Here is a 26,959-nt window from a genome sequence, read left to right as displayed (position 1 = left end):
GAAGTCATCAAGGATCCACTGATAAGTTCTATAATTTTCAGAATAATGATTCTTGATATTTAGATAGATTATAATAAAACAAGTATGTTTCTCTGAGAGGCATGATACAAATAATATTTATAGCAGGGGCCAAGCTTTGTCAAGTAACCTAACTGAACCCACATTGATTCCACATTAAACATGTAGTATAATTTAGTGATACTTTATTTCAGATCTGCCTGAATGAATATTTTATATCCAAACTAGGCTAGGAAGCATGAGGCTGACTTTATGCCACTTAGCTTCAAACACTCCCACTGAAATACACAGTTTGGAGTTTCTTGTTGTCACTTTGAATCTGAAACTCTCAAAGATTAAGAAAATTATCACAAGTATGACATCAGTAACGACCCATAAAATGCCCATTTCATGATCCCAGAATAGTGGATACCTCTTGAAAGTTGGAATCATGCACTTCTCTAATGAATAGTCTGAATTAGATTTGAACTCTGGTTCTAGTGAAACTAGAGCGCTACATTACATGACTAAAACACACGCTGAAACTCTGTATTAATCAAAACATGACATTACCATGTAAAGACTATTATTCATTATAGATTCATTATGAGGTCTGGGTTCCCAGTTACCTCTGCCCCACACATCCACCTGTGAACTTCTTTTCTGATATCAGGCAACAAACCACTCAATGTGCCTGTCATGTCTAATGGCCTGATGTCAGTTTTGCAAACATATACAAAAATAATGTAAAATATTTTGTTACATTTCGTGTTCTAATCCACATTAGTAAAAAATAACACATTCCAGGAGGGCAAGCGGTAACAATGCTTCCGGCCAAACAGCCTGCAAATATCTGTGCCTGAAATTTAGGTCACTTAGGTCCAGAACCTCGAAGGTGCTTAGCTTCCATTGAAATCAATTGCATCTGGGCCTTACTGCCAAACTCTGACTCCCTTACACACACTGTGTAGCATCTTTTGAAATCAATGGGGCTATTCAAGGAGAGGAAGGATGGCAGAATCAGGCCATTATTACTTAAAGCGCAGTCCTGCATTGAGAACTGTATGGGTCCAGAGTTTTGCTTTTGCTGTTCTTAATGAATGATAAGGACATAACTGAATTTCAGGCACCATCAGGTATGTAGGTGAACAAGAGTGCAGCTACAGTGCAAACAAAAGGTGTGATTGCATCATGTATAGTCATACTCAATATAACATTGATTTAACTAGATCAAAGCTAGTTTGAGTAACAATAGCAGTGTACCCAGATGTAGCATGGGCAGAGGCATGGGCTAGCTCCTCGAGCATATATCCAAGATATATACCCATATATCTCAGAGGAGTTGTACTCTGGAGCCTAGCCCATGCCATTGCTCCTGCTGCTGTGGCTTCATGGCTAATATTACCCAAACTAGCTTTAATCTAGCTGAATTAAAGTGGACTGAGGTACGTCTACATGTTCTGCAGTCACACCTCCTGACTGCAATGGAGACATACTCCAAGGGACCAGAGCTGTGCCCTAAGTATGCAAAATATGAAAAAGAGTAGCTAGGACACTGGACTTGAACTCAGGAGACTTGAGTTTTGTTCTCTGCTCTGCTGCTGTCCTGCTGGTTGAATTAAACAAGTCGCTTCAATTTTCTGTGCCTCTGTTTCACCATCTGTTAAATGGAGGTACTGCTACTTGCCTCATTTGTAATGTGTTTGAGATCCACAGGTTAAAAGCGCTATGCAAGAACAAGGTGTTGTTATATATTTAAAGTCTGGTCCTCATTCGGGCTGTTTGGCTAGAAATAAGGTTAGAGGTTTTACTGGGTACTATGGTCCCATGTGATAGGTGAAGACCCAGCTGCTGTTTATTACTATATTATATCATTCAACTTTGTTTAACATGCTGAACTTTCCTACTTCAGTTAGAGTCATGAACTCTGCCTTTCTTTAAAACCAGCTCACTGAGTTTACATATCCTTAAATCATAAATCAAATAGATGTATATTTTGCAAAATATCTGTTAACATAGATTCTGTGGCTTGGTCTCAGTTTGTTGAGCATTACACATACCTTACCATTCTGAAAATAGCTAGTTAAGCATAAATAGTGAACAAGCAAGAAAATCAAACATTTCCCCAGAATAAACAAATAACCTCTGGGGAGATCTGAGTACTCAAAGAAAAATCAACTGCAATATTTCTTAACTGCTAGTTTGGAGAGCCCTTTATTGCCACATTTCTGTTCCCCATGTAGGTACTTATAGGCTCATCAAGTCACCACTTATTCTTCTCTTTGTTAAACTAAATAGATTTAACTCCTTGAGTTGCTCACTGTAAAGCATGTTTTCCAAACCTTTACCCTTTTTCTTGGCTCTTCTCTGAACCCTCTCAAACTTATCAACATCCTTCTTGAATTGCGGACACCAGAACTGAACACAAGATTCCAGCAGTGGTTGCATAGTACCAAATACAGAGGTAATAGAACTGCTCTACTCCTACTCAATAGTCCTCTCTTTGCACACCCAAGGATTGCACCTTTCGGCTATGGCATTGCACTGGTGGCTCATATTGAGACAATTGTCCGTTGTGACCCTCTAATCTTTTCCAGAGTCACTTCTTCCCAGGCTAGAGTCCCCCATTTTGTAAATATTGCTTACATATTTTGTTCCTTGATATATGACCTTGCATTTGGCCTTACTGAAACATACTTTTTGCTTCACTCAGTTTACCAAATGATCCAGGTTGTTCTGTATCAATCATATGTTCTCTTCATTATTTACCAAGATTTATCTCCATCTTTGTGTCATCTGAAAACTTTATTAGTGATGATTTTATGTTTTCTTCCAGGTCATTGATTAAAATGTTAAACAACTTAGAGCCACGAACCAATCCCTGAAGGACCTCCCTAGAAACTCAATGATGATTCTGCATTTATAATAACAATTACATTTCGAGGCCTATCAGTTAGCCTGCTTTTAGTAAATTGAATGTGTGCCATGTTAATTTTATATTGTTCTATTTTTTTAATCAAAATGTCATGCAGTACCAAGTCAAACACCTTCCAGAATCTAAGTATATTACACCAGCACAATTACTTTTATCAACCAAATTTGTACTCTCATCAAAAAGGTATCAAGGTAGTTTGACAGGCTCTTTTTTCCATAATCCCATGTTGATGATATTAATTATATTATCCTCCTTTAATTCTTTATTAACCGAGTCTCATATCAGCCCTTCCGCTATTTTGCCTGAGATTGAGTTCAGGCTGACAGGCCTAGAATTATTCAGAACATCCCATTTATCTTTTTTAAACACTGGCATAAAAAAGTTTTTCTAGTCCTCTGGAACTTTCCCAGTGTTTCAAGCCTTATTAAAAATTAACATTAATGGGCCAATGAGCTCCTTGGCCAGCTCTTTTAAAACTCTTGGGTGAAAATAATCTGGAACTGCTGATTTTTATATATATTACTTTAGCTGTTGCTGTTTTACATCCACTGCAGTTACTGGTGGCTATGAATATATGATAACATACTGTTAGATATGGGTATATCATATATATATGCCTATGTGTATGCATATATATGGGTATATCATGTGATATGAATATATGGGTATATCATATGATATGAATCATATGATATATGGCAATGATCTTCACTATTTTTCAAGTGGGGGCCACTTTGGCAAAAAACCTCCAATGTGAGCGCCACATCAATTACTAAATTAACACATTTCTTGCTACTTCTTAATGATGTAATGTTACAGAGCAATTCATGTAACTAAAACAAAGTCTGCTTGTACAATAAAAGTTGGCTGCTACTTTCTCCAGCCGCCTCATTTTCTATAGTTGTTGTAGATCTGCTTTTGTTTGTTTCATTAATATCCACAGTTATGTTCTTATCTGCTTTTTCTCCTGTTTCACTTTCCAATTTTCTCTTCAATGGAATTAAGAATCTATCCATTTTTTTCCAGTAATTCACTGGGGCCAAAAAATAATATATGAAACAAATGGTTGAACACTCCAAGTTCTACGTTGGTTGCTATGGTAATAGTACGGTTATTATACAGTGGATATACTTAGATGTATTTATTGGCGCACATCATACCATCTGGTCAATGTGATGTGTAAGGAAGGTGGACTTTGATATGCTTGATACATATTCTAATGTTAAAAATAAAATAAATTGGGATATAAACAATAAGTCAGGGACTCACATTTAGGGTTGGTGGGAGCCACCATTCTCTCCCAGGCCTTGCAATGAAGAACTCTGATATCTGGACATATACGATATGAATATATGGGTATATCATGTGGTTTCTAAACAGAATTATTTATTAACCACTTCTGCCTTTTCTGCATTATTATTGACACTTCTATAATTTCCAGCTAATACAGGACCAACAAAATCATTAGGAGTTCTTTTGTTCTTAATATACTTCAGATTTTTTTTTTATTGTTCTTAACTCTGCTGGCCGTAGATTTCTCCTTGTGTCTTTTTTCTTCCCTTATCAATTTTCTACAATTCATAGATTATATTAATTGGCATCAACTTCCCCTATATAATGCTCCTGTATACTGTGGGTGAGATTTTGTGCTACATCTCTTGAAGCATAAGGGTTAAGGTGGCTTTAAGCTGCTTTTGTGTCTTCTCATTCCTCAACTGCTCAGAAGCCCCTAGCATAACATGGACAGACCTAGGGGACTGACACATCAATATCCTGGGTCTGCCCTATGAGTTGCAGCATTGTCTGGAATCTCCATAGTGTTCTATGCTATGGTCTCTCCACTAAATGCCTCTCTTGTCCCTAGTCCTGCATCTGCACACACTCTTTAACTGGACTTGTGAAGGGGTCTTCACCAGGTGTGCACTGGGGGTATCCTCCCTCAGCTGGATATGGGCTTTTAGAGCACCTTTATGCTATGCAAGCTGTGACCCATCCGTGCCTAGGATAGCCCACCTGAAAATGCCAAGGTCAGGGCAGGCAGCAAAAGGAGAGTAGATTCTTCCAAACTGACAGCTAATCCTTCAGTTAGATTCCCCAACCAGTTACCAACAGTGCTTCTCATTCCCCACAATGGTTATCAAGAAGCTAAAACAAAAAAGTTATACAGCCCTCTTTACTGCATTTCAGTCTTTGGCTCCCAGTCAGCAACTAGGTCCAGTAAAGAAATAAGTTATTTAAAACTCTATTCCATTTACCAAAATATTCTCCTGACCCCAAAGGGTCAGCCACAGTACCAGATCAATATAAGTTTGGATCCTACTCAAAATGCCACAACATCAGCGAATCCTTTAATAACTAAAACTAAAGGTTTATTATAAAAGGAAAGAAACAAATAAGAGAGATGTTAAATGGTCAAAGCAATCAGATACATACAAATGACTGTAAAGACTATATATATATATCAGATTCTCAGTGGAACTGTGGGGTTTGCAGAATTGTGCAGTCCCTCAGGTGTACAGCCAGTACCTGGATGGGTCTCAGTCCTTCCTTTCATTGCTTCAGTTGCAGATGAGTTGATCCAGAGGTAAGAAGCAGGAATGAAGACTAGATAGGGATGGTGCAGCTGCCTTTTATGTCCCTTCACCATGTCAAGTGGCTTGCCTCAAACACAACCACACAGCACATGGTATGGAAAAGCCTCAGAGTCCCCTGTCCCTTGGCATGTTTTTACATGTCCTGGTGACTCATAAGGTGCAGCCCTGGGTTCTTTCACTGGATTCATAGTACCTTTGAATTCCCTTGATGGGCTATTAAGCTGGTTTAGTGCTGCTGCCATCCTATCTGAGGGTGTCACCCAAAAACACAGCACAAGTTGAAATACCAATATATCACACATATTTAGAACTTGTAGTACAATGATGATACATACACATAAACAATAACATACTTAGCAAACTATAACCTTTCTAATGGTATCTGACTTGGCACATCTTGCAAGATTTGTTATAATTTTGCAATATTGATATCAATAATATTATAAATGGTTATTAATATACCAGGCAGCATCACACAAGCCATTTCACATGGTGTATAGAAGCAGGAGTTGAGGGGGAGGGAGGAGAGATTCTCACCGTCTAGTTACACAGAATGTAGATGATGAATTGTTCCAAATAGGTTTGATTTTTTTTAAACTCAAAGAAGAGTAGTTTTATGTTTTTAGTCACTGAAAATGTCTTTTATTATGAAAATGGAAAAGTTCAGCCATCATTAATTACCCACAAAATGTAGAAATTTATCATCTTAAATATTAAAATAAATGCAAAATAATGAGCAATGAAAGTGTAGTGCATTGCTGTATTCTGCAAGTACCAACTCAAAGAGGCTAAAACATTGAAAATAAATTTACCCTATGAAGTATAATCCTCACGTTAATAGAGTACTGTGAATGCTATGCTTCATGATGCAATTAGTACAGCATCCAAACTTTGAAGAGCAACATTCTGAGTATTTTGGGAAAACAGTACAAATTCACACTAGATGAACAAACATATGCTTCCTCCAAGGTAACACTCAAGTGGACTAATGGCTTAAATTTTTTTAAAAAAAAAAAAAAAAAGACTGGGAGGAAAATTAACAGAAGAGAGGCTCTCAGTAGAAGCAAAAAAAAATTGGACACAAAAGCATTTTACTGTTTCAACATATTATTTAAGGCCGTGGAAATTAACACCTAAAACTAATTTGTATCAATTTGGTCCCAAAACTTTTCTTACTTGAAAAGATGGCATCCTGGCTTGAAAAAAAAGGCTTTCCTAGGAAAAGGTTGTAATAATAATCCTTTCCAATTTCATATCTGTTTTCAGGGACAAACATACCATGTGCTGTGTTCCAGTTTCTGACAAAATTGTAAAAAATTTACAACTACAATTGTAAAAAATATTGTAATTTCAGCTGACATAAGAATCAAGGCATTAATATGAAATGCATATTTATTTTCAAAATGCAAAAAGACATCTCAGAGACATAGAAGGTACATATAATTCCCTATTTTTTCCTGTAGAGAAATGGAAAATATTTAAATCAATAATAAAAAAGCTTCAGAATTAAGAATAATGTTACAGATAGAAATTGCACAAAACTGTCAGAGAATAACAAAAGGAAATTATACAAAAAATATAACTGTGATGTAGAAATTGTGTAAAAAAAGAAAATCCCTGAGGCAAACATCACTGAGGTTTTAAAGATATATACACAGTTCAAACTTTCTATTATCAGCCAGCTAGATTCTTGTAAGCCCCGCAGTAGTAGTGGGTCTTCCAAACAGATTGGAATATCAAGAGTGTTGTGGATTTGCAGACCAGCTGTGGAAGGGCATTTCATGTATAAGGATGGATGGGTGCGAAGACATAGAGATGTTTGGTGAAGCAAGACAGCTAGTATGTTGAGGCTGGTATTGTTGTTGAAGTGAAGGGGATGAACAGATACATGGAAACAGACAAAGGTGCTTAAGTAGGGAGGGGCACAATGGAGTAGGCAAAGTCAAGAAGCTAGAGCTTGGTGTGGTAGAGGAGGGAACTTAGGGTACATCTACACAGCGATAAAAAACCCACGGCACCAAGTCTCAAAGCCTGGGTCACCTGACTTGGGCTCATGGGGCTTGACCTGTGGGGCTAAAATTGCAGCACAGACATTCGGGCTCAGACTGGGGCCCAGGCTGAGACCCTGGTGGGGACAAGGGTCTGAGAGCCTGGGCTCCAGCCAGAGCCCAAATGTCTAGACTGCAATTTTTAGCCCCTCAAGCTAAACCCTGTGAGCCCGAATCAGCTGACCCGGGCCAGCCATGACTGTACCCTGGGTCTTTTATCACAGAGTAGATGTACCCTTAGTGATTGGAGTGATGGACAGGGAAGATGTCCTACGGGCTTGTCTACATATGGAGTTATACTGGAATAACTTCATGTGTAAATGGTCTTGTTCTAGAAGTGGATTAAGCTAAACCATGAAAAGGCACGCCTATTCCAGAATTAGAGTCTCCACATATGGAGTTATCCAGAATAGCTATTTTGTTTTAAATTCAACCCTACTTTATTCTGGAATGACTTTCATGTGAAGACAAGCCCTTGCCTGCTTTTGTATGAAGTGAAATAAATCACCAACCAAAAAAAAAGGAGAGGTGAAGGAGGGCTTAGATGTGAGTTTTACCTGTATAGACAGAACAGAAGAACAAAAAGCGAAGTAATGAAAAATACTACTATATACTGTCTTGCATGACCTTCTCATAAACAAACTAGGGAAATATAACCTAGATGGAGCAACCACAAAGTAGGTGTATTACTGGCTGGAAAACCGTTCCCATAGAGTAGGTATCAGGGGTTCACAGTCAAGCTGGAAGTGCATATCAAGTGGGGTCCCCCAGGGATCAGTTCTGTGCAATATCTTCACCAATGATTTATATAATGGTATAGAGAATACACACTGTTTGTGGATGATACCAAGCTGGGAGGTACTTTGCTGAAAGTGCTTTGGAGGATAGGATTAAAATTCAAAATGATCAGGACAAATTGGAGAAATGGTCTGAAGTAAATAAAATGAAATTCAATGAGGACAAATGCAAACTACTCTGCTGAGGAAGGAACAATCAATTGCACACATACAAAATGGGAAATGACTGCCTAGGAAGAAGTACAGCAGAAAGGATCTGGAGGTCACAGTGGATCACAAGCTATATATGAATCAACAGTGTGACACTGTTGCAAAAAAAGTAAACATCATTCTGGGATGTATTAGCAGGAGTGTTGTAAGCAAGACATGAGAAGTAATTCTTCCACTCTACTCTGAGCTGATTAGGCCTCAACTGGAATACTGTATCCAGTTCTGGGCACCACATTTCAGGAAAGATGTGGACAAACTGGAGAAAGTCCAGAGAAGAGCAACAAAAATTATTACAGGTCTATAAAAAATGACCTCTAAGGAAAGATTGAAAAAATTGGGTTTGTTTAGTCTGGAAAAGAGAAGACTGAGGAGGGACATGATAATAGCTTTCAAATACATAAAAGGTTGTTACAAGGAGGAGAGAGAAAAATAGTTCTTGTTAACCTCTGAAGGTAGGACAAGAAGCAATGGGCTTTACTTGCAGCAAGGGCAGTATAGGTTGGACATTAGGAGAAACTTCCGAACTGTCAGGATAGTTAAGCACTGGAATAAATTGCCTAAGGAGGTTGTGGAATCTCTCATTGGAGATTTTTAAGATCAGGGTAGACAAACACCTGTCAGGGATGGTCTAGAATAATACTTAGTTCTGCATTGAGTGCAGGGGACTGGACTAGAAGGCCTCTCAAGGTACCTTCCAGTCCTACACTTTTATGATTCTATGATAAACTAACATGTTTCCAATACCATACTTCATTAATGTGGCAGATTTTCTGTCGTAATCAGTCTACATGTTTCCCCTTCCACAATAGAATGGCTTTTGCTGGATAACAATCCTGCTCATTTATTGTATTTTTTTGAATAATGGTTAAATCTTTTCGAAATGGCAGATGAAGTTTGAGCTTCAAATTAAAAAGGAAAAAAAATGCCTGATTTGAAGGAATGCAATTTTTAAAATTGGCATTTGCAAGAGCAAGAATAGATACAATTTCTGCTAGTCTAGATACCTTGGCAACCGGGAATAAATTTTAGGTAAGCCAGAATGAAACAAGCCAGGAGAATCATGACGAAGTTGCTATATATTTTTAAATGGAAAAAAAATCACAAGAGATCATATATAAATTACAACAAGAGATACTCAAATAAAACTGAAATAAAGTTAAATGAGCGAGTATTATACTACAATTGTTTGATGGAAACAAACATGAAAAACAAACAGAACAAGAAAAGATTATTGACAATTGTAAGAAAAACAAAATGAAAGTTGAACATATGTAGAGGAATAAAGGAAACTAAGAGAAAAGGAACGAGGTATTAGATGAATTATAGTGGCAAGAGATTGGACAGTTTGCTTTAAATAACTTTTTTTTATAAATCTTTACCCTCATAGATTCATAGATTTTAAAGTGAGAGGGGACCATTAGATTATCTAGTCTGACCTCCTGTACAACACAAGCCATTACATTTCATCCAGTATTGAATCTATTAACTTGTTTGACTAAAGTATAGCTTCCAGAAAGGCATCCAGTCTTGATCTGAAGACATCAAGAGATGGACAATTGACCACTTTCCTTGGTAGTTAATTGCAATGGATAATCACCCTCACTGTTAAAAAACAGGGCCTTATTTTTCATTTGTATTTGTCTAGCTTTACCTTCCAGACATTGATTCTTGTTATACTTTTTCACCATAGAATGTAACTTTTCCTCTTGACGTGCACTTCCTTGAAGAGCAGAAGCGTTTCATCTGCTAACTTTAAAGCACCAGGTTAGTAGGATAGCAGAATATGTTGAGCTCTTCTCCTGATTCAATTTCATGCTAATGTAGGCAGGGGGCCCCTGAGGCTTTGACAGCTGGCACTGCATGCTTATCAAGAGGACTTGGGATCAGGTGTCTCATTGGGAAAGGCAGGGGGATCATAAATGTAGACCCCAAATACATTTTTTAAAAAGTAAGAGGACAAAAAAAACGCCACCATGGCTAAACAACAGAGTAAAAGAGGCAGTTAGAGGCAAAAAAGACGTCCTTTGAAAACTGGAAGTCAAATCCTAGTGAGGAAAATAGAAAAGAGCATAAACTCTGGCAAGTTGAGAGTAAAAGCATAATTAGGCAGACCAAAAAAGAATTTGAATAGCAACTAGCAAAAGACACAAAAGCTAACAGCAAACAATTTTTAAGTACATCAGAGGGTATTCATCCAAATGTTCTGAAGGGACTCAAATATGAAATTGCAAAACTACTAACTGTGCTATGTAACCTATCACTTGAATCAGCCTTTGTATCAGATAACAGGCAGATAGTTAATATAACCATGATTTTTTAAAAAGGCTCCAGAGGTGATCCTGGCAATTACAGGCTGGTAAGTCTAACTGCTGAGAGGGATCACTCAATATTGCCATGTTCTGTTCATTCCCTCTGAAGAATCTCGCAATGGCTACTGTCAGAGACAGTACTGGGCTAGATGGACCATTGTCCACCATTGTGGACACACAAAGCGGGTGTTACATGTTAATTGATGGAAGAGGGGAGCCTTAGGAAAAGCAGCAAACTACTTTATCTTATACCTTCCTACTGGCCTCTTATTAATTTTTTCTGCTACATTCTCTTTTATTTCTTTAATTTGTAAGTTACACTCCCTTATACTATTTTACCAATAAGTTATTTATATTTATTTTCATTGACCCTTAATCTGGCCTAAGGAAGCTCTATTGCATGCATAAAGTACTGACTGCATATATTTGTGGACTCTCTAGCTAGCATTAATCATATACTTATATAGACTCATAGACTTTAAGGTCAGAAGGGACCATTATGATAATCTAGTCTAACCTCCTGCACAATGCAGGTCACAGAACCTCACCCACCCACCCCTGTAATAGACCCCTAACCTATTGAAGTTGAGTTACTGAAGTCCTCAAATCATGTTTTAAAGACTTCAAGGTACAGAGAATCCACCAAAGAATCTGCCAACAGGTGACCCGTGCCCCACGTTGCAAAGGAAGGTGAAAATACACAAACTCATTGAAAATGTAGCCTTTTTTTATTCAGAGGTTTAGCAGATAATCTAACTTTTGTATATACTCAGGGATGGATTTAAGAAGAAACATGACATGAAGTGAACAAAACTCAAGTTCCTCATACTGGGGGAAAAGGTATATCCGACACATGGAGTAATGTGGATCCCGGTCCTGCAGAGCAGGGATTTGTGGAACAATATGTGCCCCTAATGCCATTTGGAATGAACTGATCTACAGATGAACTGATATACTGCATTTGTTTTGGCAATCGTCCACTACTGTATACAATATCTCTAAATGCTTACAAGATAAATATTTACTTCCAAAGTGTTTGAGATTTAAACAGCTGCCTGATTTAAGGAATAAGATAGCCTACTGGCAGAATGATGAATTTGAACCAGCCTTACTAGCCTTCATACCTTCTGCTTTTCATTTCTTCGCACTTATTTATGTATTGAAGCATATTTTTAAAACCAGGAAAAGGAGCCAAGAAAAACTGACAGGTATTTCTTCATATCAAAATGATTGTCTCACATAGGCTTCTCAATGAGAGAAAAGCTTTTTGCAATCAATTACTGGAATCCCCATGCCTTCTGAACTCTAAAAGCACAAAAATCCCCAATAATTTTCTTTAACAAACAAATATACCTAAGAGTAAAATTTGTCTCTGTTAGGTGCTATAGTCAAATAAAGAAGCCCACCTATCCTCAGGGTTGAAATATAAAGCAATTCTGAAATAAAAAAAATAAAGAAGACAATCAAAATATTTGTTGGACCATAGAAATTAACGTACCAGAACTGACTGTGGTCCATCTGTATCAATATTCTGTTTTAGCACCCAATCCGGTGCTCATTGAAATCGATGGAAAGATTCACATTGACTTAGATGTATATTGGATTCTACCCCTGGGTAGATGGATTCCTGCACCTGTATGGATTCTCATTGAGGTCAATGGGATTCCACAAAGGTTGCTGGGTCTCTGGTAGTAGATCCCAATGGAGGATTGGGATCTTAGTTTATACAATAGCCAAAGTAACACCCTACTAGGAAGGTGTAAACCCCTTACTATGCATCAATTTGAGAAATGCTCTATTTGACGGTGAACAGATTCTTTCTGATCTGTTATTGGTGATCTGGACAGAAGATAAACAAAATGGGACTATGCATATGGGTGAAAAAACTCATGCCTAAACATTTGCAGTAATGGAGCCTTTAACTGCAGGTGCCATTTTGTCTCTAACACATCCATCATTGTAGTTCTTTAATGTCTGTGTGTACTAATTTCTAGGGAAAATATTTTTCTTTGCGAAACTGTGCTTAAAGGAAGATTATTGTAAACCGCACTAAGTGTGCTGCATCATTTTCTTTTATTTCCTTTTTCCGGTCTAGTCTTGAAACACATGTATCTTTAAAAACACTTAAAAATAACATTTTATCAAATGGTTATATATTTAATTTGGTAAATGTCTGCACAATACTTTGAAGATGAAAGGCACTGTATGAAAACTGGGTATATAAGATGGGAAAATCTATATTTTATTCAAATGTAAAACAAATATACAAACAAAACCCCCCAGATGTCTAATTTTTTACAGTGTGCTTCTAATTTTATCAGAGATAAACCATATATGTCTTTTATAGATACTAGGTCAGAAAATTATGGCATTTGCTTCCTATTTTATTAATTCTATTTAATAATGCTTTACAAACTTATGAATCAGGGAAAGAGAAATCAGAAATTTGCTTGGATTCAATTTAATACATTAACTGCTACATCTTCATTGGGCTTAATATTCACATCTGAGTCATGATCTCACAGATGAGACCAGCTCAGAAGCTAGCTTTTAATAAATATTTTTCCCTCCAGTTTTGTTTCCCCATTTTTTTTATTTATTTATTTTTTTTGCTTGGGTTATGTAAATTGAAAAACAGAATCTAATACAAGCCATGTAATCTTAATATTATCAACACCTATATCTGTGGAGCCTTACCATCACACGCTGTAATGTTTAAGAACAAAAAGGTGGTTGTTAATAATTAATAGCAAACTGTGCAAATGTAGCACTTCTATCCCAGGGGTTGGTAAGTATGGCCATGGTACAATAGGGGTTGTAAGCTCTGTAAGCATTAGCTGTATTTGCATATGTCAGAACAGTCAGTGAATACTAACAGCACAAACACTTCACATCTGCTTCTGTTTACTCCCATGCTAACAGTCAAAAGTACAAAAGTACTGTGTTAATTGCTCTGTTACATACTGACTGTTGACACATTCTCCACAGAGTGTTTCGTAAATACACTGCTGCAAATAAACTACTAATGACTTTGCTTATTTCCAACCCGTCTTTGAAGGAAATCCACAACATATACACAGATTTAATGATTCCCCTATTTAGCAATGTGTCTTGTTGTTAGCTGTTGTAGAGGTTTGTATAAAGGCAGTATCAATTAAGTAGCAATTATCCACAAAGTGGGAAAAAAAGTGAAGATATAAATAAGTAATGTGTTTGAAGTGGTGAGAATCTCTGAAAATAACTTGAGGTGAACTCTGAGGCAAGGGCACCGACTAGTGAACAAATCCTTTCCATCTGCTCTTCTGTCTAAAATCATTAGAGCCCAAAGTGAAGTCTGACTAAACAGAAATGATACTTTTGGGTCTCCATTGAGTATTTTTCTCTATATATGACATGCCCCGGAGAACATTTTTAAAAAGGGGATGGGAGCTGAGAAAAAAATAGACATAAAACCCACCCCAATAAGCTAATTATATTTAGATTTGTGCTTCAGGTTTCTTTTTTCGGTGAAGGTTTAGTATAGGAATATGACTATTACACTGATAAAACTAGCGATCCACATATTTCACCAATTTCTTACCATGGTCTATTTGCTTCAGAAGAAGAAGGAAACTCCCATAGTGCATCTGGCCTTCCCCAAGGCATGAGCATTGATGGGTTTTACAACTTTTATACTAGCTTATGTTCTGTTCTTATTCCTAACTCTGTCATCTGTTTCTGAATCTTGCTGACCTTTTTGTCTTAGCAACATCCAGCATCAGTGAGTTTCACACAATAATTGCTGTAAACATTGGGTGAGTAGTATTTTATGTTATCATTCTAAATGGTTACCTTTTAATTACATTGAACATTCCCTTGTACGATGGGTTAGGATAAAAAGAAATTAGCCTTCTCTATCCTAATTGTTATTACATGCCTGTGTCACATTGGTCTTTACAGATTTTGTTCAGGACATGCAGGAATTAAAGAGAAATGGGGGATGGATTTAAGTGGCAGGCTGCAACTTATTAACAATAGGGCAGGGCACTATAGGCCAGGCATTTAATTGGGTCCAAGGCAGGGTTATAGGGTTCCATCATATAACCAGTAGCTTGGGGTAGTCCCTCTTCAGCCTAGCCCATAGGATTTAACTCACTTCTGAATCCTTTCACCCTCCTCCCTGTGAGGGATGTAAAGGGCACCAAAGGGGATGTCAGTTTGCAAACACTTCTCCTTACAGGTCCAAGATTCATCAGCAAAATCCTGGATCTCATTTACCTCTGGGAGCTGGCTCTTTTTAGCCTTTATCTGCATTGGACACTGCCACAAGTGATGACAAACAAACATTTCTATATCACCGCTTAATATTATCTCCTAGCTTTACTCCTTTAATCCAGCTGTTCCTCCATAATGCTGCATGGAAGGCAAAAAACCCTCTGGATTTCTGCCAATTTGACCCACTGGGAAAAAAATTCCTTCCTGATCTCCAAAACAGGCAATCAGTTAGATGTATAGTATGCAGAAAGCACAGCTAAATAAACTTCAGCTACAGGGAGGAAGGATGGGGCAGTCAGAAAGGCAATATAGCTCCTGAAAGCCCAGGAAGATTCTAAATTTAAGGGGTATGTGTGACAGCCAATTGGCTCCTCTATCTCCCCTCCCTTTGCCCAACCAATAGGAGGCAAAGAAACCCCTTTCCCCTCCCTGATGCACATTGCTCCATGCGTTGATATAGGAGGAGGGACCTACTTTAGCTCTTCCCTTTCCTCACCCCTCATCCAGGAGTTTAGGCATCATTTCTTTCAGTCCAACTAAACATCACAGCTGATATGGAGTATGCGTGTGTGTGAGGGGGGCATTTAGAAAAAAAATAGCATTCTAAATCCCTGACCCTGCAAACATTGATACACTTGAGTAAATTTATACAGCTGACTAATCCCACCTATTGGCTACAGTAGGACTGTGTGCGCATATGCCTAATTAACTGTAGAACCAGATTCTGATTCTGATGTCACTTACACTCATGCAAACCTGGAGTTACACCAATGAAGTCTGTGGCATGGTTCCAAATTAACTCCAAATGAGATCAAAATCTGGCCGATAGTCTCAAATCAGTTCTCATAGGGAAGCCTCCTCTTGACCGTCATGGTTTGTGTTGCCCTTCTCTGGACCATTTCAACAATCTACTGTGTTCTTTAAGAAATGAGGTGACTACAGGTGAACAAAATATTAAAAATGAAGAGCTACCACAAACGTATAGAATGACATTTTTTATTCTCCAGATTAAACTTTCCTTCTTAATCCACTTAAACATGTTATTTAAATCAGACCTGTATATTGAAAAAGGCATTTTCATTGAATTATTCACAATGATTTCTAGATTCCTCCAGGATGCTTTTTCCTGAGAGATTACAACTAATAAGTCATTCCTTCCAAATATGTATCTCCTGCATTTGTCTCTGTTGGATGTCATGTGAATTCATGTTGCCTAAACTATTTAGTTTTGTTAGCTTCTTATAGGGTATGTCTATACTGCAACAAAATACCCACCACTGGCCTATGTTAGCTGACATGGGCTCCTAGGGCTTAGGGCTGCAGGGGTATAAAATTGCAGTGTAGATGTCTAGACTCTGGTCCCAGAGCCCAGCTCTGGCCTGAGCTCAGATGTCTACACTCCAATTTTATAGCACTGCAGTCCAAGATCCAGGAGCCCAAGTCAGCTGACACAGGCCAGCTGCAGGTGTTTTATTGCAGTATGGACATATCCATAGTGCTCCTAGTAATTCTGCTTTGTTTTGAGTAACCTGAATTATTCAGTGAAGTCAGAAATGTTGACTCCCCACTAGACACTTTTTGTTCAATATTATAAATATAGAGAACCTGAGTTCCATTGTTAACCTCTTTACATGCTAAGTTTTACTCTTGTCAATAAAAAAGAACAACAAATCAGCTTCTAGTTAAGAAATACTGCTCACCAGGCCAATCTTCCAATTAGAAGAAATAGTTCTTATAAATGGCTGTTAAAATGAATGACTGAACACATTCCAGATTATTTCTGGTGATGTTTAAAGTGTTGGTTTTGACCTAGAGAGGCTAAAGGGGTTTGGACCCTGCCTATGTTAAGACATGTCTACACAAGCACTTACTGTGAGAGAAGCTGGGGTGTAAATCTACAGCGCTGCAGTGTGCCAGACACTCACTGTCCTGTGAGCCCTGTTGCTGCACACTAAAAGCATCAGCAGTAGGACAAAGTGTGCTAAGGAACGGGCAGTGCACGTCAGCAGGGTCCTCACGGACACTTAGTGTGTGGCATGCCTGAGCACTGTAGATTTACACCCCAGCTTGCCGTGTGGTAAGTGCTTATGTAGAAATGCCCTTAGACGTTGCTGCTTTCCTTTTGTGATTTCATGATGGTTGCTATTAGCTGAGGTGTTCAAACTAGCTGTCCCCTACTGGGATGAACTTAAATGGGAGGCTGGGGTACACAGAAATGCAGGAACAGGAGTGAAATGAGTAATATTTGACTCAGGGATCTCTAAAGAAAGACAGTGTTGTCTATGTACATTTGACTTGACTGTGAGTAAGGAGATCTGGGTTCTAGCTCCAGCTCTTCTATTGACTCACTGAATGAACCTGGGCAAATTTCTTTGCTCCAGTTTATCCATCTATAAAATGGGGAAAATGCTGCTTACCTTTCTTTGAAAAATGCTTCCATGGGCTGACTATTAGAATTATTGAAATCTATTTTTGTATTTACAAGGAAATCCTTTAAAAGATTTTTATTCTGTCAGCAACTGTGCTCCCCCCACCCGTTTAAACACACTTTATCATGAGGAAAAAATAAATATAAGAGCAAGAATAAATGTCACTTAAATGGAATATTAATGTAGTCATACTATGGCTATGAACTATTAGGCCTTTGTTAAAGGTGTATTAATTGAGGCAGATCTACCTATCACTTAATTCACTCCAAATTACATACTGAATAATGCAAATGAGATGTTTGTGGTATTTAAAAATGTATGGAATATTTAAGAATATAATCACATGGAGCAAAATAACCATAACAATTTAGATGCCAGATAATTAAAATGACATATTAAATGATTTTGAATATTTAATGACTAGTTGATGGCTAATTTACTTTCGTCAAGGTATTTCATTAAATGGGTGTCAAGTAATCTAACTTTTTTTTTAAGTTAAGCATCATACAAGGAATGTGACTGAGACAGTCCAGGAGAGAGTAAAGTCTTTTTCATTTCTTTTACTATACATTGCAAAACTATTGCCTGATGTGCCTGAATTTCCTATGAAATGTTAACATAACTAAGTTAATTACGTTAACAACCAGACTTCTCACTCACCTACTAACATTTCTTACTCTGTAAGAAATCTCAGTGATATTTATTTATCCCAAATAAGAGCTTCAATTAAACCTAACATAATTGCTTATTTGAAACACTTATTTTCAAGTGTTACCAAGTGAGACTTAAAAGCATGGATGTGCATACTCCAGATTTAGATGTTTTTTCAGGCACCTTTAAGAGTGTTAGAAAAATCTTTGATATTGCGTTTTGTTATTTATTCTACAGTTAGTCGACCAGTAGGATTGGCCTTAGGTTTGAGGGCTCTTACACAAATTAACACATAAGGACCTCATCCAGCTCCGTCTACACCTATGATTAATTTCTCCACATATACACACAGTACCTACAACAGCTGCCTCTCCCTGGGCTGTCTGCAACATTCTCAGACTGTAGCAAACTCTCCCAGCCCTGGGTTGGGCTCCATGATTCCTGATGCAGCCCCCCTTTCTCCTCCCCACACACACTGGGGAGCCTTGAGGTGGAGTTGCAGATGTCCTAGCTCTTTACAGGTGCCCTGAAATCCATGGGATGTGGATCTCAAAGCAGCTAGACATTCATAGGGCAACATAAACTGTACCTGGCAACCCTGCCTTTGTGAGGCAAAGGGTGTGTGCGTGGGTGGGGTCTGGGGGTTTCCTTATATATATTTAATTCCATAAGGTTTTCCCTAGGAAGTGCTAATATAGCTGACTTTTGAAAATGTTAGGTCAGTGGTTTTGCTTAGAGTCCCAGGCTTTAAAGAAACTGTGTCTTGAGGATGGAAACTTCGATGCAGGTGGTCTTGGATCAGAATTCCCTATGATTCTGTTTTGGTTCCCAAATTCTTCAGCAATTCTTGGTCTTTACTGTTCTGCCAGAGCTTTTCAACCTCCTTCACTTTCAGCTGCCCACCCGTCTCTGCCCTCAGATTAACCCAAGTTCTCTCTAATGCTTTCTCAGCCCCCTTAGACATTAACCCAGCTTTTCCTGCTTACTGTGCATCCTGGTTTCTCTGACCACCAGTAATGCTCCCACAAATCTTCCTGCCTGTTCGTCAATCCTTTCTGATGTTCTTGGTCATACTAATCAGTTCCCATGCTTTCCAATGTCTTGTCTGCACTTCCCTAAACCTCTGCTTGCTCCCTTAAATGTTCTACCATCTTGACAAACACCTGACCTCTCAGATACTTTTGCAGCTGTTTTCTGGCTCTCTTTAGTGCTCCATAGTGCTATCATATCTCTCATTGCCTTCCTGCTGATGAAGTTCAGCTAAAAATATGATTTGAACTTTTGGCTTATGGAGTGGTGATTTTCAGACAAACCCATTGCGTAATTTCAACTACACATATACCCCTACTGTCAAGTGCCTGCTATTCTGATGCTCTTATGTAGTCAAAGAATATGCTCAGAGCTTTCTTGTTCAGGTTTGCAACCACATTTACCAAGAAATATACAGGGAGAAAAAGTGAAAACTTAATTACTGGCAAATATTGGTTTATTCTTTTAAAAATGGAAGGAAAAAAAATGTTCATGCAGTTCCTTATTTTCACATGCCTCACTGTCAGTTTCATGCCAGTCTTGGCCCATTTTATGCTGGGGATGCAGGGGCATGTGCAGGAATTTAAATTTGACTGTACTTGGGGGGGCGGGGGGGGACATTAAACGCACACATATTATACACAATAGATCATATCAACACCTGCATATACATCATATGCATAGAAATAAACAGCAGTACACTTACGATTTCAATGGAAATCTATGCACCATAGAGCCATCTGAATAAATAGAGCCTCTTCTATGTTAGCACTATTGGCTAAGTTACTGTCTACTGCAAGAATTAACAGCTGCTGAAGATGAGCTTCTGTCAGCCTGCTGCAAAGTCTATTAAGGATGTGCTTTTTACCATTAAAACATTTTTCTGCAGTTGCTATAACAAGTAATGTTGCCAAAAGCACCAATAGGTCAAATACCTCAGGCAACAAATGTTCCAGGTCATGTTCTATACAGACCTTCATGAGTTCTAGGAAAGATAGTGCACTGTCCAATCCCCGAGCATTTAAAATATGCTCAGTGTGGTATACAAATAAATTGTACTGCATTTCAGGAACTCTGCACTGAAATTTTTCATACAGGTTCTTCTTTTCCTTTTGGTATACTAACAGTTTTCAGCGGGTTTTTTGCAGCAAGATAGGACATGGCTTTGAGTATTACTGTACTTTTCTGATTAAATCGTCTGTCAATTTTACTTATTGCAGCATCGAGTTCAGGAAAAAAGAAATCAACTTTATATTTCTATTCTAAAGATTCAAAAAGGTTAGATTCTGTGCAACTCCTGTAAAAATGATCCAGCGTTTTTGCCCATTGCCTTTTCCTGTAAGTTAACATTTGAAGATTCAGCTCAGTAGCCTGGTGATCAGCTTTTATGAAGTATTCATGGAACTTTTCATCAATTCTCAGGTTGCGCAGAACTTTTAAACAACTCTCTATCGCATTTACTGCACAGGCAAAATCAGTGTTTTCTTGCTGCTAGAAAATTGGTAGCATAATGCACGCAGTTTAACGCATCCAAAAATACCAACAGGCAGATCGTGTATTCGAAATCCATCTGCACCACAATCCCGTTTGCTTCTGCTGACATACTTGCTTTGGTGGCATTTTGCTGAATATTGACTAAAGTTTTTCTAATAACAGAAAACTGTTCATCTATGACCTGCAAAGCTTGGCAGTGTGAATACCAGCGCACTTCGTGAAGAACCTAAAGATGTCGCTCGACCAATATATTCATTGCCACTGACACTTGAAGTCCCTTCTGTCTGTGTCATGGTGTCCTTCTGTATTTTTTTAAAGATGGTACTGTGGTGACTGCTAGCGTGGATGAATGTATCCAGGTTCTGAACAAGTCCAAAGAAGTTCTTTGAGATGGTATCAGAGCTCACAGTATCAACCATGATTAAATTTAGACAATGTGCATAATAATATGTGTAAACAACACTTGGTTGTTTTTTCTGAACAAGAGTTTGTAACTCTGATACATGACTGATTACATTTACATCATAGCACTGTTCTCTGAACTTGTCAAAAGACAGGGTCATCTTAATAAGTATGCTCTCTAAAATATGAGAAAGTTCTTCAGCTGTTGTACTCGCTGTATCTTTCAGATTTACGATCGTCTCAATAATTTCCCAGTCACTAATGCTTACATACTGAAATACAACTACTACTTATTCCCTACCAGCAAAATCAGGAGTTTCATCTAGTATCACCCTGAAATATACGGCAGTGGCTAATTCATTTTTTGATCTTATTCTCTATCACAGTAGCTAAAGCAGATATGTCATTTTGAGAATGGTTTGATAAGTAGGTGGCATTTTTCTGCACATGAATCATTGTTTCTTGCATAAAGGGATCCAAGCGATTAAGATCATCAACAATCTCCAAGAAAAGTCCACTATTCTCCAAAGTTGCACATTCATTATGTTCCCAAAGTGGTAAACCAAGCTTCCCCAATGTATGACACAGATCTAGCAGATGTGTAATATACTCCCTGTTTTTTTCTCATTTTCCGTTTTTTCTTTTTGGTGCTGTGCTTGTATTGCTTCACTTAACATCATTCCATATGTAACTTTTCATGGTTAAAATGGCTGACATGTTGTTGGCTAGTTCACGTTAAAATAGCTGTTCTGTGTTGGCTAGTTTTTGCATGCTCTTTAATTTTTTCAGGTCCCTTTTTTCCAGTTGCTTTTAGAGAAGACTTCAGCTCCTGTAAATAATGTTGTTTCAGTTGCTACACATTCAGTTCTCCTGCTAAAGCTAATAGTTGAAGCACTGTCTTCAACTGAAATGTGTTTGAAGGTCTTGGTTTTCTTCAGTGGAAGTTGAGGAAAGTCCAGACTCTTGATAATCAGACCGCTGAACCCCAGATGTTGCTGACATGTTTTAAAATAATTTTCTTATGTCCATCGTGGTGATTTTTTCTTTAGGTTTATTTTTTTTAAAACTGCTGTTTTTCTTCCCATTCTAGCACTATATCTGAACTGTAACTTTAATCCATCTCGAATACACATGTCCTTAACGTTATGCGGGGAACATGTGCAAACCAAGTAGGCACATGTGCATCCATAACCTCAGGTGATGGGGATATGTGTATAACCTCACTGAGTTTGTGCACTGCATGTGAGGAGGAAATACCATAATAGCAAAAGAGAAGGGCAGAGAGCTCCTCTGGCCCAGGCTGCGGGGGCAGGCAGGGAAGCAGAACTCCTTCAGCTTGGGGCCCTGGCGGGAGATGCAGAACTCCTCCTGCCCTGGGGACTGCGGCCAGGAGAGTGAGAGAGCGCTCCTCTCTCTCTCCTTGCTGTGGCTCCGGGGTTGTAGTAGTTTTATGCTTCCACTGATTATTGGGGGGCCCATGCCCCTGCTTGCCCACCTTGGGGATGGGTTGAAGTGAGACCCAAGGGACAATGAAATATTGTATAGTAAACAGAGTATATCAGCTTTGTTATATAGCTTAAAAAAAAAACCAAACCCAAACCGTTCCTTTCCAAATTTTTGGCAGCAAAGCCAGCCTGTGAAACATCTTTTCCTCTCCAAACATACGCAAGCTCTGTCCACTGAGATAATACCACAGGGCAGATGGCAGGTTTTTATATTTGAGGGAGGATCAGTGAGATGACTCTGAGGGTGTGTCTACACTGCACGTTCCTTACGGCAGCATATAGAATAGATGAATTGCAAGCCCTCCTTCGCAAGGGTGCAAATAGTAGCATAGATGGTTAGGCACTGCTTAGGTGAGTAAAGACATACCAGAACCCTAGGATAAGTTCTCTGCATGGCTCTCTACTCACCCAGTCAGTGCCTTCCCCCTTCACACTGCTATTTTTAGCAGTGGTGTGCCCCCATTCCTTCCCCCCTGCTGGAGTCTTTCCCTGTTGCCGCCCCACTGCCAGAGCCTTTCACTGTTGTGTGTAGCTATACATACCCTACATGCCACCAACATGGCAGACAAGACCTGAGAGGACCCTCCAAACCTAACTCACACATTTTCCATCAAAGATGGCGTGTGAAATCTCAGAGGGCTAGATTTGTAAAGGGGACTTAGACTCGGTATTACAATGCCTAACACTTAGATGCCCTGTTACCTAGTGGAATCCACAGTAAGCATGCAGATGTGATGCTTGCAGACCAGATGCCAGCTCATGGCAAGGCCTCAGGCCTAAGTGAACACGGACACTGGAAACCATTCGGGCTCACCTGTGTGTTAGTGTTGTTAAGTCAGCTATTAGAGCTGTCAGAATGTATTTATGTTTACACCTTATAAATAGCTTGCAGGATATTGCATGTTTTGATCTCCCTTATAACCTCTGTAGCCCATAATATAAAGTTATACTGAGTGTTTGCATTGTAGACCTCTGTAATTGTACAACTTGCCCAACAGAAAGAAGTATTAATTAAAGTAAAGTATTCATGCTGCACAAAAAAAGGCCCATTGAAAGCAAATGAACCATTGTGAAGCATCAAAGGACAGAGCCCTTGTTTATTGCATTCCGGACCTACCTCCAGGAGGGAGAGACCTGCACATGAACTTATCCCATGGGCTTGGACTCTGGGGTGAAGGGGATAAAAATCTCTGACAAGGAGAAACTTGGTTCCTATGCTGCTTGAACTCTAGGGAAGCAAGGATTTCTAAGCGTAAGCAAGGAGTCCCCAGATGTTTAGCTTGGGTTAGCCCTCAAAGACATATAAAGTATGCATATTATAGCAGCTACTATCATCTGATTGTTGTGTATATGCTTACATGCTTTAACCTTGTAAATAACTCTCATTTCTTTTCCTAATCAATAAACCTTTAGTTAGTTTATCACAGGATTTGCTCCAAGCTTTGACTTTGGTTTGAGATATGAGTACAATTGACCAGGGCTAAGTGACTGGTCCTTTGGGACTGGAAGTAACCTGCATATTGTTGTGATTTTTGGTGTAAGGTGACTATCTACTCACAACGTATAGCTTGCTTGGGTGACCTTTTCTTCTAAAATGAAAGTTCTGATTAGCCTTGATTCGTCTAGTGTCTCCAAATCGAGAAGCTGCTGTATCGGACTCTGTGAGCCCCAAAGGCCAGCACTGTTTAGAACAATAAATGCAACAAAAAAAAAAAAAAAAAAAAAGGAGACTAGCTAGTCCATATAACTAAACTATTACTAGCACCACTAACAGCTGCTCTGTGGTGTTCTAGTGTAACATGTACTCCTCAGCAGTACTATGAGATTTGCAAGGGGGGTGGTTGTTGCCAGAAGTAAATGATGAACAGGTTCTAACATTATGACCTCTGCACTCAATAAATCTGCATTCAGTCTCAGATTACTTTTTATCCAGTATAACTCCACTAACTTTAATAGAGTAACTCTCAATTTACACTGATGTAACCCCAGGATCAGACCTATAGGCTTCAAAACCAAAACCCATCCATCTGTGCAAATCTGATACTACTACCAAGGAAGGTAACCTTACATTTCTGAAGAGGTACTGATGGACACAAAGGTGAAATGAGGACAGATATGTGCATGGAACTAAGCAGCAGTCTGCAACTTTTATTAAATTTCAACACAGAGGAGTGTTGTGACACTCTGTGTCTGAGACCAACACCCAGAAACTCCATATTCATCAATGTCATGTAATTTTGATGTGTTCTGTACAAGGTATGCCTTGTGTGGTATTATTTTAAAAATCTTGATCTGGTGAACATTAATATCTTGTTAGATTGTATGTGCTACCATAGTATGTGAAGTTATAAAATATTGCTGAAAATGCTACTAAAACAGGTTGCAAGGTGGGAAACTCCCACAAACAGCATTTCAGGCACAACAATACAGTGACTAGAAACAGTTGATGGCTCTCTCTCACCCATTCCAAGTAGATTCCACTAACTGGGATTGTTTACAGTTGAACTTCACCAAGAAAGCACATACACAATGAAATACTGACTGACCAATGAGGAGAACCCCCCAGGTCACAAGCACCACTGGTCCAGCAAGCTGGAAAAGTCAATAAAAGAAGGGGAGTAAGATCATGACTTGCTTTCACTCCCTCCACAACTCAACACTTGGAAACCTGGAAGGCAAAGATTTGGAACTTGGGGAGGGGATCCCAGGCTCTAAGAGAATTCCATCCTGAGTATGGAAGATCTATAGCCTGCTTTAATGATGTAACAGGGTGAGACAATGCTTGATTCAAATCCAGTCCAGTTAATAGAACTCAGATTGCGATTTTACCTTTATTTCTTAAGTAACCTACTTTGATCTGTACGGTTATTACTTATAATCCCTTAAAATCTATCTTTCTGCAGTTAATAGATCTGCTTTATATTTTACCTAAAAGTGTGTGTTTTACTTGAAGTGTTTGGAAAATCTTAGCTCAAGCTAACAAAAGCAGGTGCATGTCTCCTCCATTTTGGGGGAAGGGCGGACTGGACAACAAACTTCACTGGACAGGCTTTTGACCAGGGCAAGACTGTACAGTTCTGGGGTCCTGGGCTGGAGAGGTGGCTGGAGTTTGTCTATTGTTGGTTCATGAGTGGATGGTGAAAGCATTCATTGAACTAAGCTGGGTGTGGTCCCTGCCTGTGGATAGTTGTGTAAGTGCCAGGGGTTTGTGGCTTTTCACAGCATCACAGCGTGAGGGCGCCCAGGCTGGTCAGACAGAGGTGGTACCCAGTTCCAGGTGGAACCTGGGAGGTTCAGCTTGCCATCACAAGGGGTGCTATCCCATCACCCATGCTCTCCTATACCAGGCATTTAATTGCTTCCAGTATAGGGGGTTACAGGGCTCCTTACCATATAACCTGTAACTCAGGGTAGATTCTCCTCAGCCTACCCCCAAGATTCAGCTCTCTCTGAGTCCTAGAACCCTTCCCATCACAAGGGAGACAGAGGTTGCAGAAGGGTGCGGACTAGGAATGTAAGCGGCTTAATGTTTAAATGGTAAGCAGCGGTCTTACCATTTACTAATTAGTTTAAATGTTGCCCTTGGGGGAAGGGCGGAGGTGCCGAGCCCAGTGCAGTTCCCCTCCAAGCGAGAGCTGCCCGGCTGTGGCTGAGTAAGCACGTGCCTGGGGGAGGCTCCACCACACGTGCAGAGCTGCAGCTGGGCAGCTGTCACTTGGCAGGGAGGAGCCATGCTCGGCTCTCCCCCTCCCCACCCCGCGGATGCAGAGCTAAACTGTTTAACCATTTAAACATTCTATTTTTGAAGTTTAAATGGGTTGTTAATTAAACAAATTTTTATATCCCTAATGGGGACCTCAGCCTATGAAGGCCACAAGGTCTGACTTTGGCCCATGAAGGCCACAAGGTCTCGCCCTATCCCACAAGCCTGAGGCCCATCACCAAAATCCCAGGTCTTTTACCTCTGGAAACCATTCATTTTATTCTGTTAACTGCACAGGAAATATGAGGCAAGTTGTGACAAATAAACAACTCCACCCATTACCTCAGCTAAGTACTAAGCGCCTTCCTACTTAACCCACTGTGGCTTGAAGGTACTATGAGGAAGGCAAAAAATTCCCTGGTCCTTTGCCAACTGGCCCATCAAAAAAAGTTCCTTCCTGACACCCAAACGGGTGATCGGCTAGACCGGCAGCATCTGTCAGACTGGGTTTCCATTTGTAGTTTGGGTGAGTAGGGTGGGGCTGAGGAATGCTAGCCAATAAGCACCCCTCCCCAGTAGGCCAATGGGTGCCTGAGACTGCC

Source organism: Emydura macquarii, unplaced genomic scaffold (assembly GCF_026122565.2).
Source record: "Emydura macquarii macquarii isolate MOO-44397 ecotype Brisbane River unplaced genomic scaffold, CSIRO-AGI_Emac_v2 contig_2636, whole genome shotgun sequence".
Lineage (NCBI taxonomy): Eukaryota > Metazoa > Chordata > Testudines > Chelidae > Emydura > Emydura macquarii.
This window is presented reverse-complemented; position numbering follows the sequence as displayed.